The 13,238-nt window shown below is 53.6% G+C and overlaps 1 protein-coding gene across 2 annotated transcripts in view; it reads left to right on the top strand.

Annotated features, from left to right (window-relative positions):
* Positions 1 to 13,238, top strand: part of GCN1 (GCN1 activator of EIF2AK4) — a 746,722-nt gene that overhangs the window by 230,641 nt on the left and 502,843 nt on the right. The window lies entirely within an intron of this gene.

The following is a 13,238-nucleotide window of genomic DNA, read 5'->3' on the forward strand; positions in this document are numbered from 1 at the left end:
GTATGGCCTCTACCCAATCATCGTCCTCCAACAGCCCTATGTCTGTCTCCCAGGCCTCCCTTAGCTCCCTCAGGAGATTGGGTGTGTGTAATAAAGTGAGTTTCTGTGTCACTAACCCTCCCACATGTTGCCAGACTACTGATGTACATTTACTTGGTGTGCCCCGGGTCCCTGCAAGTCAGGTTCCCAGGGCCTGTGTTCTTTCCCTCAAACCTAAACCCAATTGGCATCTCTGGCCCCAGGTCCGCCCCTGATATATCGTACCACAGATACCCAGGGCACTGTGACTAGAGAAGGCCTCTAAGGGCTACAGCACTTATTGTGCCACCGTTAGAGGTCCTGTACCACTACACTCATACACTGCCTTTGTAGGCTGTGTGTTTGGGGACAGAACACAGTGAAGAGTCGACATTGCACACATCCCTGTGTGCCATGCCTACAACCCACTACCCTGGCATAGATCAGTCACCCCTCTATACCAGAGGTGGGAATACAGGTGCATGAGCCCTGTACTCATACAGAGTCTAAGTCCATTCTTAGACATTGTAAGTGCAGTGCTGCCATTAAGAGTATATGGTGCTGGGAGTTTGTTATTACGAACTCCACAGCACCAAATGGCTACACTGAAAACTGATTGATATCAAACTTCTCAGCCCATTAAACCCACACTGATTACAGTGTGGGATTTAATGAAAAATGCACACAGAGGTGCTTCCTGAAAACTAACCCACCTCTAGTATCCAGGTTGAGTGGCTGCTTTCAGCTGCCACCACCAGACATGTTTCTGGACCCCTGGGTCGAGAGCCTGCTACTCTCTGGGGCCTGAAACAATGCAATCCTGGGACGAGGTGCCAAGCCTCTTCCCCCCAGGATGAGCAGGGTTCACAAAGGGGAAGCTTCAAAGGCGGTAAGCTTCCCCAGGCCACTTGCTGTTTTCAGCAACTGGTCTCCACCGTTTCTAGCCCCCCTTCCCTTTGGGCGGGAAAAACTGCAGGAAGAACAAGTGAGGGAGAGAGGTGTGCCCACCTCTGCCAACTCCACCCCTCAACTCCGAGTCCCTGCCATCTTGAGGATGGCGGGATCCAACCAACCAGGGACAGGCTCATGCCCCCTCCTACTGGAGGGTGTCATAATAGGGGGTGTACCCACCCTAGGGAATGGACCCATTGGTCCCTGCCTTCTACCTACCTGTAATGCCCTAAATCTAGTGTTTAGGGGGCACCCTGAACCTTGCTTCCTAAGATCTAGACAAGAAAAGAAGGACTGAACAGCCGTGCAGCAGCTAACAAGAGGAAGACTCCCACTGACTTGGCCCCAGCCCTACCGGCCTGTCTCCACCTTGAACCTGCTCCTGCGAAATCCTGGTGTCCTGCAGCCAGCAACCTCAAAATCCCTGGAGGACCATCCTGCCTTAGCTTCCAAAGACTGCTTCTCCTGTACACGCCGGATTTGTTCAATCGCAACCTCTGGCAGCAGCCGTAGACCGCAAATCCGCCCCACTCTGCACCCGCCGTCCATGGCCCGAGCTCGACAGGGCAAACACCACAAGGGGGGCACCACGGCTCCTGAACCGAGATCCGGCGACCCCGGACAAGCCTCCAGCTGACGCCTGCAGTCTAAATCCAGAAAGCCCCCCTAACCGCGACCAGGAGCTGGTAAGAAGATCCGACCCTAAAAGGCACCCCTGCACCTGACGCCCAACGGCCTTGTGTGCCAAAACAGATGCTGCATAACCAACCCCTAACTTCCCAACTTACTTCTCGAAGTGGTGGTTACACCTAGAAGTCCTTTGTCTCCTTGCCTGCGCAGCTTTGTTTGCAAACCGGAGGCTCTCCATTGAAAACAGTGCATTCGACTTCGAAACAGCACCCTGCACCCGCCCGCCCTAGTGCCGCTGTGGGTGCACCTTTGGTGCTACTTTGTTTCCCCATTTGCCCTGAGATAAAATCCAGGAGCGTTGCTCCCACAACACAGTGGCCTGCTTGCCAGCAGCCACCAACCGTAGTCACAGCGAGCCCCCTATCACTGTGTGGCACTCTTTTGCTAGTGCTTTAGCACCATTATCCGAAGGTCCGAGTCTCACGAAGCGACCGGCCTGAATCTGTGCTGGTTTCCTGGGATTGATGCGCTAGAGGGCGACGGGCCTTACACATCACCAGGCCTGTACTCCGGTGGAGTGCAACTCCAGACCTGGCGGCAGGTAAGGTACAGGAGGCCTCACCACACTCTGCTTCACGGAGCTACGCTGTTTTCATTGTGAGGGAAGGGGCTTAGCCTCACAGAAGACTCCGGCGCTGGGTTTGTACACGTATCTCGATTCGAGAGGACGACAATTTCGGAAATGGAATCCTGGGATGTTGCTTATAGTTGTGCTGTGGACCCCTTCCTGGTGTGTACCCACCCCGACGATAAGGTTCAGCGACTGGGCCTAATTGGAGAAGCAGAGAAAGACAGGTGTGCACTGGGTGTCAACCATACAGCGATTCTACAGTGGCCTAGCCTTATGCACAATGACTCAAAAGGAGCACCGCAGGTGCAGTCCAACAAACTGGACAAATATACGGTTCCGAAGCAGCCATCCACAGAGGAGGGAGCCTCTGGTGAACGGGAGGCAGCATCCAAGCCATTGCTAGGCCCAATAATTGCGGCCATTCACGTTCTCGGATCAACGCTAGAAACAAAGATTGATAAAGTCTCTATAGAAATGAACTTAATTTGTGCAGATATGAACAGGACCTCGGAAAGAGTTGCAGTGGCATGAGACAAACATAAAGGAACTTCAATCTACCACACGCAAATTGGAGGAGCTGGTTCAACAACCGGTTCACCAACACAAACAATTGGCCCTGAAGCTAGAGGGCCAGGAAGGAAGGGTCAGCCGGAACAACATTCGGGTGGTTGGGATCCCGAAGGGGGCGGAAGGCCCCAATATGGACCTTTTTCCTTGAGGACCTAATACTAAACCATCTCAAACCTAAACAACTGTCCACCCTTTTTACAGTGGAAAGGGCTCACAGAGCTCCGATCCCTCCGCCGAAGCTGGGGGAACCCCCTAGAATATTCATTGCTAGGATCCTGAATTATAGGGACCGGGTCGCTATTCTGCAAGCTGCTAGGCTCCATGGTAACCAGCCCCCCCCCCCCCAAAAGAAAACCCGATCATAACATTTTTCCCGGACTTTATTTTAAAGGTGCAGCATGTGCTCCGCACCTTGGAGTGGAGCGCGCCCTAAGGGAAAGGGTCATAAGGTATATGTATATGATGTTTTTACTGGCGTAACTCAAATTGATCGACAATGGTCAGTCCTAGTTCTTCACAGCCCCCTCCCTCGGAGGTGCAAGACTGGCTGGATGAGGGACATTCGCAGAGGGGCAACTAGCGTAAGGAGGGTGGCTGGAGAGACACCTGTGATCATCCATCTGGATCTTCGAGTGGGTGGGAGGGGTTGGACAAGCGAGGCCAACGTTTTCGGCGGTCACGATCTATGTTCCCAGCGGTCTTAGAGACTAATAGAAAATAACCTCAGTGACGCATATTCATGTTTTCTGTAACTCGCAGTGGAATCATGTAATGTATATGGCAATGCCCAGTAAGTGGAGACTTAAAATCCTTATGCTGGGTGGCCCCACTGGCTTTGGTAGTGCACTGCAACAGAACTTTACTGGACTTGGGCTGGGTTGCAGGCTGGGTTGCGGCCTCTCTGGGACTTAGGGTGGCGACCCTCGGCAGCCCCTTCACTATTTGATTGTTTACTGGGCGACAGGTGCTCTGCTAGTTGGGGTAGCAGGGAGGGGGCTTATAGTTAATGGGGTTTTCCTTTCTGCTGTTGTGTTATGCTTGCTTCAGTCTATCAATGCAATTCAAAGGGATCTGGGTCTTAGGACAGAAGGTGCCACATCGATATATAGGGGTTGGGGGCAGCAGGATGAAGAGGGGAAAAGTGGGGTGGACACTTAACATATGTTCCTCCTAGATGGCCTCGCAACACATTAAGAAACTAAAGGTGCTATCATGGAATGTGAATGGTCTGGGGACAAAATCAAACTTACCATGATGTTACAGTATCTCCGTAGACACTCTCCAGTTATAGTGCTCCTGCAGGAGACGCACCTGAAGGGAAATAATTATATAGCGCTCAATCGGTTTGGATATACGCTGGTGACAAATGCAGGGTTCACCACTGGTTCCAGGGGCACAGCGATATTGCTCAACAACACGGTGCCACTTGCGATAATTTGCACATGGTGTGATCATATGGGGTGCTATATGGCGCTGACTGGGGTGTAGGAGGGTCATACCCTTAATATATGCTCAGAGTACATCCCTCCGAGAATGCACGGGGTAACTTTCCCAGAACTTAGCAAACTACTGTTGTACATGCCAGTGAGTACTTTCATCCTGGGTGGGGACATGAATGAGACGATATCGCAGGAACTAGACCGAGATGCGCGCTCCCACAGAGCCGGGGGGCTGCTGCCATTGGAGGTTTTTGCGACTGCAATGGGGTAGGTGGACTTGTGGATACTGCACAATCCCGCTATCAGACAAAACTCCCACATCTCCGCAGCGCATGGTAGTGGATCACGTTTAGACTCTATCTTCACACACACACTCTCTCGGTCGGATTCTTACAGGCTGGCTGTCATAGGGCCCGAGGAATATCTGACCACTCCCTGATGGAGGTGTTTCTGCGGGCCGAGTTGGGGATTGGACTCTACCTCCACATTTAGGGTTGCGTCGCTTCGGGGGTCCCTCCTTCGGACCACGGCGCCTCTGCCTCGCCGCTAACTCCCGCGGGAGTCCCTGTGGTGTCGCAGGATGTCGCCAGGGCTCTGGTCGCATCCCCGAGCCCCGCTCCGCTCTTTGGACAGGCGATGGCCTTGTCCACGGCTGAGCTGATTCCACTACGGCGCCGGCACCTGCTGGACTGGGCAGCGCCACAGGGGTCGGTGGACCCTCCTCGTCCCGCTCTGGGTCGAGGCTGGACGGGGACCCCTCGTCCTCCTCCGGGCCCCTCTCGTCCTTCCACGCAGGGGGTTGCCTCATCGGAGGTTGAATCGGTCCTGGCGGTGCCGCATGGGTCGCCGGGCCACCTCCGTCACATTCTGGGCCGAGGCTGGCGGAGGGCTTCGTGTCACTCCCCTGGTTCCTCTCGTTCCTCCACGCAGGCGGCTGCCCCGTCGGAGGTCGAGTCGGTGTCGATCCGGCGACGCCCCTTGGCCACTTCGGCTCCGGCCCCGTTCCGGTCCCCGGCGCGGTGTGGCTTGGAGGAGTCCTAGCCGGCGTCTTCCTTGGCGCCAGATGGTGATGCCGTCCTGGCTCAGGCGGCGGACTCTACGGCGCCGGACAGGCGTCAGGTCGCCGATTTGTCTTCGGACGCTCCCTCTTCTCCGGAGGTTGGGTGCCTACTGGTGCCATCCTCCCCGGAGCAGGCCGCCGCGTATTGGCTTTTTCGCCGGCATCATCGAAGGGCGGCTCCCCGCCATTTTCGAGGCCGCGGTGTTCGCCGGAGGAGCGACAGATCCCTCCACTCTTCCCAGGTCCCTTCTGGCTTCCAGGTCTGGCCCTTGCCCACCCCGCTTGGCTTAGGGGACGGCCACCTCAGTTTACAGCCGTCACCCACGGAGGAGCTGCTTTCTCCACCATGGGGCCCTACAGCAGCGGGTGCGGCCTTCGCCAACGCAGTGTCCACAGCTGTGGGTATTCTGCGCATGGGTGACCCGGTTTCTCATTTCTCGGCGGACCATCTCTTTTAGGTTTTCGTCCAGGGCTCTGGTGGGAGGGAGCTATTGCTTCCCTTTGAGGGTTTTCTCCTTTCTTCACTGATGGGGGCTTGGAGGCACCCCGCATCGGGGGATCCGGTGCCTCAACACCCTCTGCGCCGACTCCTTCCGGCGCCACGTGACCCAGCGTGTCTTTCTCTCCATCCCTTTGCCTCAAGTCCGCTTTTGCGGACTGCTTTTCCCTCCCTGACGCCACTGTTGACTCCACCGTCCCGGGAGGCCCGCGCTGGCTGGACTGTTGGGGGTGTAACATGTGTTCGAGGCATGTGGGCTGCTGAATTCATATCTGTGCATAGATCGCCGCCTAGTGTTTGGTCCGGATGATCGCACATTGTTGTCCTGGAAGAGTCTTCGAAGTATCATGAGATAGGTGGCTCCTCCCCTGGACTACAGTGCGCATGGGCATCGACTCCATTGGGTCCGGATGCAGATTTGTTCATTCAAGTTCATTATCGATAAAAAACTTTCTTTTTGGCCAAAAGGCCTTTAGTTTGTCGTCGGTATTGTCTTGCGATCAGTGCCCAGTTCTGTTCCGGCTCAGTTCCTGAGCCGGACATCCAGAGGAGCAGCGTGGCTTTTCGGCACTGAAGGCCCGATCGACGCCAGAGGCCTTATCGATGATTCATCATGGAACGGAGCCCGTTCAATAGATGTCCCGTGTGCAACTCGAAATATCCTCACATCGACGTCCACCCGGTGTGCAACAAGTGCCTGTCACCGGATCACGAGGAAGCCAGTTGTATGGTTTGTTCTCGTTTCCGCTCCAAGAAGACGATTCGACTTCAATGCACAGCGCGCAAGGAAGCCCAGCAGACGGCACCTGACCCGGTGAACATCTTCGATGCCGAAGACGATGAGGGTGCAGAGTGGGAGGTTCCAGAAAACCTGTTTGATCCCGCATCGGAGATCGACTCCAGCTACGACGATGATATTGAAATGGTCAATACTGAAGACGTCGTCGACTAGGTAGGAGAAGACGATGGGGCCCTTGGGGCCAAGGAAGATAGCTCAAGCGAGGATCTAGGCCCACACACTGATACTGGGGCCAAGACACTTACTAAGGCTCAGGTCAAGGGATCGCCACATGGCCTTACCCAAGATCTTACACTGGGTTCTACAGCCTCGGCTCCGGGCCCGGCTTCGGACACTTCTAAGGAGCCACGGGTTGCTAAACCGAAACCGAAAGAGAAAGCTTCGGTGCCTACGCAACCAAAAGCACTAGAGGCGAAATCAAAACCGAAAGTTCGTATTGCTTTGGTCGGCTCGAAGTCCTCTGAACTATCGGCGCCGACGAAGCATAAAGGTGGTATCGACCCAGTGAGGTTGCTAAAGGGTGTCTAGCCGAAGACTGGGACACCAAAAAAAATGGTCAAGGACGTCGACCCGAAGATATCGGCGCCGAAGACCGTCGACACAGACAAAGGACTCGGAGCTCAGAAGGTTCTCGATCCTACGCGTCGCCCAGACAAGCCTAAGAGCCGTACGAACCTAGAGTCCACGCCTGGCGGTGGCTCGAAGGAACCCGTCGAGTCGACGCAGCCGTCCGCCTCCTTTTCAAAGCAGGTGTCGGACTCGCTGAAAAGAATTGAGAAGGCTTCGGCTGACGGACCAAAGGATACTCCACCACCAAAGCCTACCAGTAAACCTCAAAAATCGCCGGCGCCCATCCAGTTCACGCTGCCGCCTAAAGTGGTACCGAAGGCCTTCGCCCCTAAAATGGCCGTCGAAGCGTCCAAGAAGGTGTCCACAGTGCCAAAGCCCACAACTGCGGTTCTGGTCACAAAGCATCGACAACCCTTGCTTGAAGAGCAGCCGGAACAATTCATCGATACAGAAACGGGTAGACTTTCAATTTACAAAAGAAAGATCGCCCCGGAACAGCCTATGGAGTCATATAGAATCTCATTGAAAAAGAAGAGGGATTCTACTACAATACCCGTTCTTGTAGAATCTATATCTCCACGTGGCCAAGAGACTGTTCCTGTTTCGCCCACTTACTCGGATGTGGAGACAGGGGAAGGTGACAATGAGGAGTACAGCTATCCTGTGGACACTGATCCGGAAGATCACAATGAACCCTGGGCGGATGCTGCTGACCCAGGGGATCATCACACTGCCCCGGACAGTCATGTGTATGCTGTAAAAACATCGTCCACTGAAGACTCGGCGGCGTTTAATGCACTTATTGAGAGGGCAGCCAAGAATCACGATCTCCAGCTCCATGCTGACCCTATTGAAGTGGATTTTCAGTTTGACACCTTTTCCACCTCAGAGAGAACTGTCAAGACTCTGCCAATGTTAAAGGGTGTCTTGAAACAGGCTGGAGACATATTTAAAGAGCCCACAAGGGCCAGGGTGATAAGAATTGAAAAAAAGTACAAACCGGCGCCTGGGGACCCTACCTACATTAAGGGACTGTGCCGTTGGACTCTCTGGTTGTTTCCAATGCCCGGAAGAGGGCAAACTCGCAAACAACGGGTGATGCTCCTCCCCCTGATAAAGAATCCAAAGTGTTAGAAGCATCAGGGAAAAGGGTGGCAGCTCAAGCGGCCAACATCTGGCGCATTTCAAACACTCAGGCACTCTTAGCCAGATATGACAGGGCCCATTACGATACACTTGAGACCCTGTTACAACGCTTGCCAGACGAATATAAGGAGGCAGCAGAGATGCTCATACAGGAAGGGAAGCTCATATCAAATGCTTCTATCAAGTGTGCACTGGACGCAGCAGACACCGCAGCCAGAGCCATTAACACAAGTGTCATGTTGAGGCGACATGCCTGGCTCAGAATCTCCGGGTTCAAGCCAGGGATACAAACCACCATACTAAATCTGCCTGTGATTCCTGATCATTTATTTGGCCCAGAGGTGGACACCACCTTGGAAAAAATCAAAAAGGACACTGAAACTGCGAAGTCTATGGGGGCTCTCCAGTCGCAGCAGTTCAGGGGTGGATAGATAGAGGAGTTTCCAGAGGCCAGCTGTCCCAGCAAACACAGTACAATAAAGGTGGCGCGCAAACCACATACACCAAACAAAGTAGAGGTGGCTATCGTGGAAACAGCGCCAAGGGCAGAGGTCGTGGAAACAACAGCTCCAGATCCTCCGCCACTAACAAACAGTGACGCCTTGTCACTGCCCCCCGACCATACAACACTGGTCGGGGGGAGACTACAACACTTCCTGCCGGTCTTGAAATCCATCAACACAGACAGGTGGGTCAGGAAACTTATCCAGTACGGTTATTGTCTGGAGTTGACATCCACTCCACCCAACATACCCCCCAAGACAACGTCCTATGTCCACAGAGCATTTGCACTTATTGCAGCAGGAGGTAGTCCTCATGCTGCAAAAAGGAGCAATCGAGCTCGTGCCTGTGGAAGAAAGAGGTACAGGAGTGTACTCCCTGTACTTCTTGATCCCGAAAAAGGACGGGTCCCTCAGACCCATACTGGACCTCAGACCCCTAAACAAGTACATTCTGTCAGAACACTTTCACATTCTAACATTGCAGCAGGTTCTACCGTTGCTCAGTCAGGGAGATTTCCTCGCAACATTAGATCTGAAGGATGCATATTTTCATATTCCGCTACACCCGTCACACAGAAAATACCTCCGGTTCTCCATTCAGGATCAACATTATCAATTCTAGGTCCTCCCTTTCGGAGTGACAACGGCACCCAGGGTGTTTACAAAGTGCCTGGCGACAGTGGCTGCACACCTACGGAGACAAAACGTTCACGCCTAACCTTATCTGGACGACTGGCTTATCCAAGCAAAGTCGGCCAAGCACTGTGCCGCCCACATGTCCCACACCATTCACCTTCTTCACTTTCTGGGATTCTCACTGAATTATCCAAAGTCCCACCTTCAGCCCGCCCACGTACGGCAGTATCTGGGCGCGACAATAGATACTCTGGCAGCCAAAGCACAGCCAAATTCACTGAGGATCAACAGCATTCAATCGCTGATACAAAAATTCAGACCGCAGCACTCACTTCCAGCACGAGTGTTCATGCAGTTGATAGGCATGATGGCCTCCTGCATCTTCATAGTCCCGCATGCGAGACTACATATGCGTCTGCTTCAGGAGTGCTTAGCACGTCAGTGGAATCAGGCTCACGGACAGTTGAAAGACCTAGTGTTGGTGACCGGTCGTGCATACAACTCTCTGCATTGGTGGAATCCACAAAACCTTTGCAGGGTCCGACCGTTCCAGGAGCCTGTGCCACAGATCATTCTGACAACGGACGCATCTCTCCAGGGCTGAGGAGCTCATGTACTCCACTACACGGTGCATGGACTATGGACAACGCAGCAAAAGAAGATGCACATCAACCTTCTAGAACTGATGGCTATCTTCATGGCGATGAAAGCATTCAAAGTTCATCTGTGCAACAAGGTCGTGTTGATCCGGACAGACAACATGACAGCCATGTACTACATTCAAAAGCAGGGCGGTACACACTCTCCACAGTTGTCTCATCTGGCTCAGAGCAAGTGGAAGTGGGCCATTCAGAGGAACATCTTCCTCATGACGGAACACCTCCCGGGCAAGGACAATCAGATGGCAGACCTGCTCAGCAGGTACAGCCACCAAATGCACGAGTGGGAGATACATCCATCAGTACTCCACCCGTACTTCCAGCAGTGGGGTCATCCAGAGATAGACCTGTTCGCCACAAAAGAGTACGCCAAATGCCAAAGCTTTGCCGCCAGGTTTCCACACCCACAGTCGCAAGGCAATGCGATATGGATGAACTGGTCAGGCATATTTGCGTACGCTTTTTCCCCAGCACCTCTAATACCGCTGGTGGCACGCAAGCTCAGGCAACACTCGATGACACTCATCCTGGTTGCTCGGACGTGGGCACGCCAACCATGGTACACCACGTTTCTAGAACTATCCATGGTACCGCTTCAAAGGCTGCACCTCACACCCAGGCTTTTGACGCAGAGCCATGGCGACATTCAGCATCCAGATCCGCAACAGCTCAACCTGGCGATCTGGCTCCTGAGGTCTTAGAATTTGGCTACCTCAACTTGCCTCCCGACTGTATGGCTATCATAAGGGAGGCAAGAAAACCCACTACCAGAGCATGCTATGCAGCGAAATGGAAGCGTCCCGCTAGACGCATCTACTCACGACATCATTTGTTATCTGTTACATCTATACAAATGCAATCTGGCCTATGCTTCCATTCGTATACACTTATCCGCAATAGCAGCTTATCTCCAAAACAGGCAGCATCTCTCACTTTTCAGAGTGCCTGCCATCAAAGCTTTTCTGGAAGGACTCAAACGAGTCATTCCCCCCCGGACCTCACCGGCTCCTGAATGGAACCTAAATGTGGTCCTTACCAGACTGATGGGTCCACCTTTTGAGCCTCTACATTCATGTGAGGTTCAGTTCTTGACATGGAAAGTGGCTTTTCTGATAGCGATCACATCGCTGCGACGCGTTAGTGAATTCCAGGCACTAACTATCCAAGAGCCATTCATGCAAATTCACTCCAACAGGTTGGTGCTTCGCACTAACCCTAAATTTCTTCCTAAGGTGGTTTCGCGGTTCCATATCTATCAGACTATAGAACTGCCTGTGTTCTTCCAAAATCCTGAGTCCGTGGCGGAGAGAATGCTCCACACACTAGACGTCAAGAGAGCCTTACATTGATAGGACCAAAGATTTTCGGAAAACCAAACAGCTATTTGTTGCCTTTTCGCCACAACACAAAGGCAACCCCATTTCCAAAGCAAGTATAGCCAGGCGGATCGTTAAGTGCATTCAAATTTGCTATGAAAAAGCCAAGCGCACTCTAACGGTCCCCCCACGGGCCCACTCCACCGAAAGGTGGGGGCCTCCATGGCTTTCCTTGGAAATATTCCTTTAGAAGACATCTGTAGAGCAGCCACATGGTCTACCACACACACATTAACGAAACACTACTGTGTAGATGTGCACTCCAAACAGCAGGCAGCTGTAGGGCAGGCTGTTCTAAAAACACTTTTTCAAACTGCTGCAGCTGGCACGGGCGGCCGCCGCTAATGGAGGGACTGCTATGTATTCTATGCACAGATATGAATTCAGCAGCCCACATGCCTCGAACCGAATATGCTACTTACCAGTATGCATCTGTTCTTTGCATGTAGGGCTGCTGACATTCATATCGCCCGCCCTCCTCCCTGGCGCCTGTAGCGGCTGCAGCACTCTGAATCACTCTTAGCATGGTCATCAATCACGGTGTTACACTCCATCTTTGCCACAATGGCTAAAAACAATCTGGGGGATGGAGTCGATGCCCATGTGCACTGTAGTCCAGGGGAGGAGCCACCTATCTCGTGATACTTCGAAGACTCTTCCAGGACAACAATGTGCGATCATCCGGACCCAACTCTAGGGGGACATCCATGCACAGATATGAATGTCAGCAGCCCTACATGCCAAGAACAGATGCATATTGGTAAGTAGCATATTCGTTACCTTGACCAGCGCTGCTCTGCGGGCCCCTAACACCTTGTGGGTGATGACTAGGGCCACCTCTTGTTTGTGGGACTCGGCTGCGTCTTTGTGATCCGCCTCTTCACAGGAGACTGTTCAAGTGGACTTGTGGCATCATGCGCTGGATGGCCGGTAACTGGCGGTGTTTATTCTCCGCTCCGCTCTGCTCTGGACAACTCGCAGGTTCTGAGCCAGGCCATGGCTTTCTCAGTCGCCCTCCGTCGCCATGCTTGGCTTCGGGACGGCGTGTTCACTGAAAAAGTTCGGGAGAGGCTGATTGATCTTCCGTTTGATGGTGCCGCAAGTTCGCCGCTCCTCCTCATCGTTCTGTGCCCGTGATACCTGCACCTGAATCTGTGGTATTTGTTGCCTACTTCTCCCCACTTTCATTTGTGCCCCTTTATTGTATCACCTGTGTTTGTGCTGACCCCCCCTGTTTTTGCCTTTTGTATCCCATTTTCCCGCTTCCCCCGTTGCGGCGCCGCCCCCCTGCTCGCCCCCGCCTCCCAGCTGCTCCTCCCTCCCACCTCCCCATATATGGAGGCCGCTGCGCGGCCGCGCGCTGGCGCGTAGAATGCGCGCCTAAGGCAATCCCGTCCGCACCTGGACCGTGCCCACCGCCATAACCCCTGGCCCCCGCAAACACCGCCATAACCCCTGGGCCCCGCGAACACCACAACGCCTGACTCCGCTACGATGCTAGCACCCTCCACGCACTCAACCCGGACTGACTCCGCCATCCAAAGGTTCTTGGCAGGGCTCTGTCCTCCTCCTCCTTCTTCTCTAAGAATGGACTTAGACACTGTAGGGGTACAGGGCTCATGCACCTGTATTCCCACCTCTGGTATAGTGCACCCCGATAGAGGGGTGACTGATCTATGCCAGAGCAGTGGGTTGTAGGCATGGCACGCAGGGATGTGTGCCATGTCGACTCTTCACTTTGTTCTGCACCA

This window comes from Lissotriton vulgaris, chromosome 11, assembly GCF_964263255.1.
Source record: "Lissotriton vulgaris chromosome 11, aLisVul1.2, whole genome shotgun sequence".
Classification (NCBI taxonomy): domain Eukaryota; kingdom Metazoa; phylum Chordata; class Amphibia; order Caudata; family Salamandridae; genus Lissotriton; species Lissotriton vulgaris.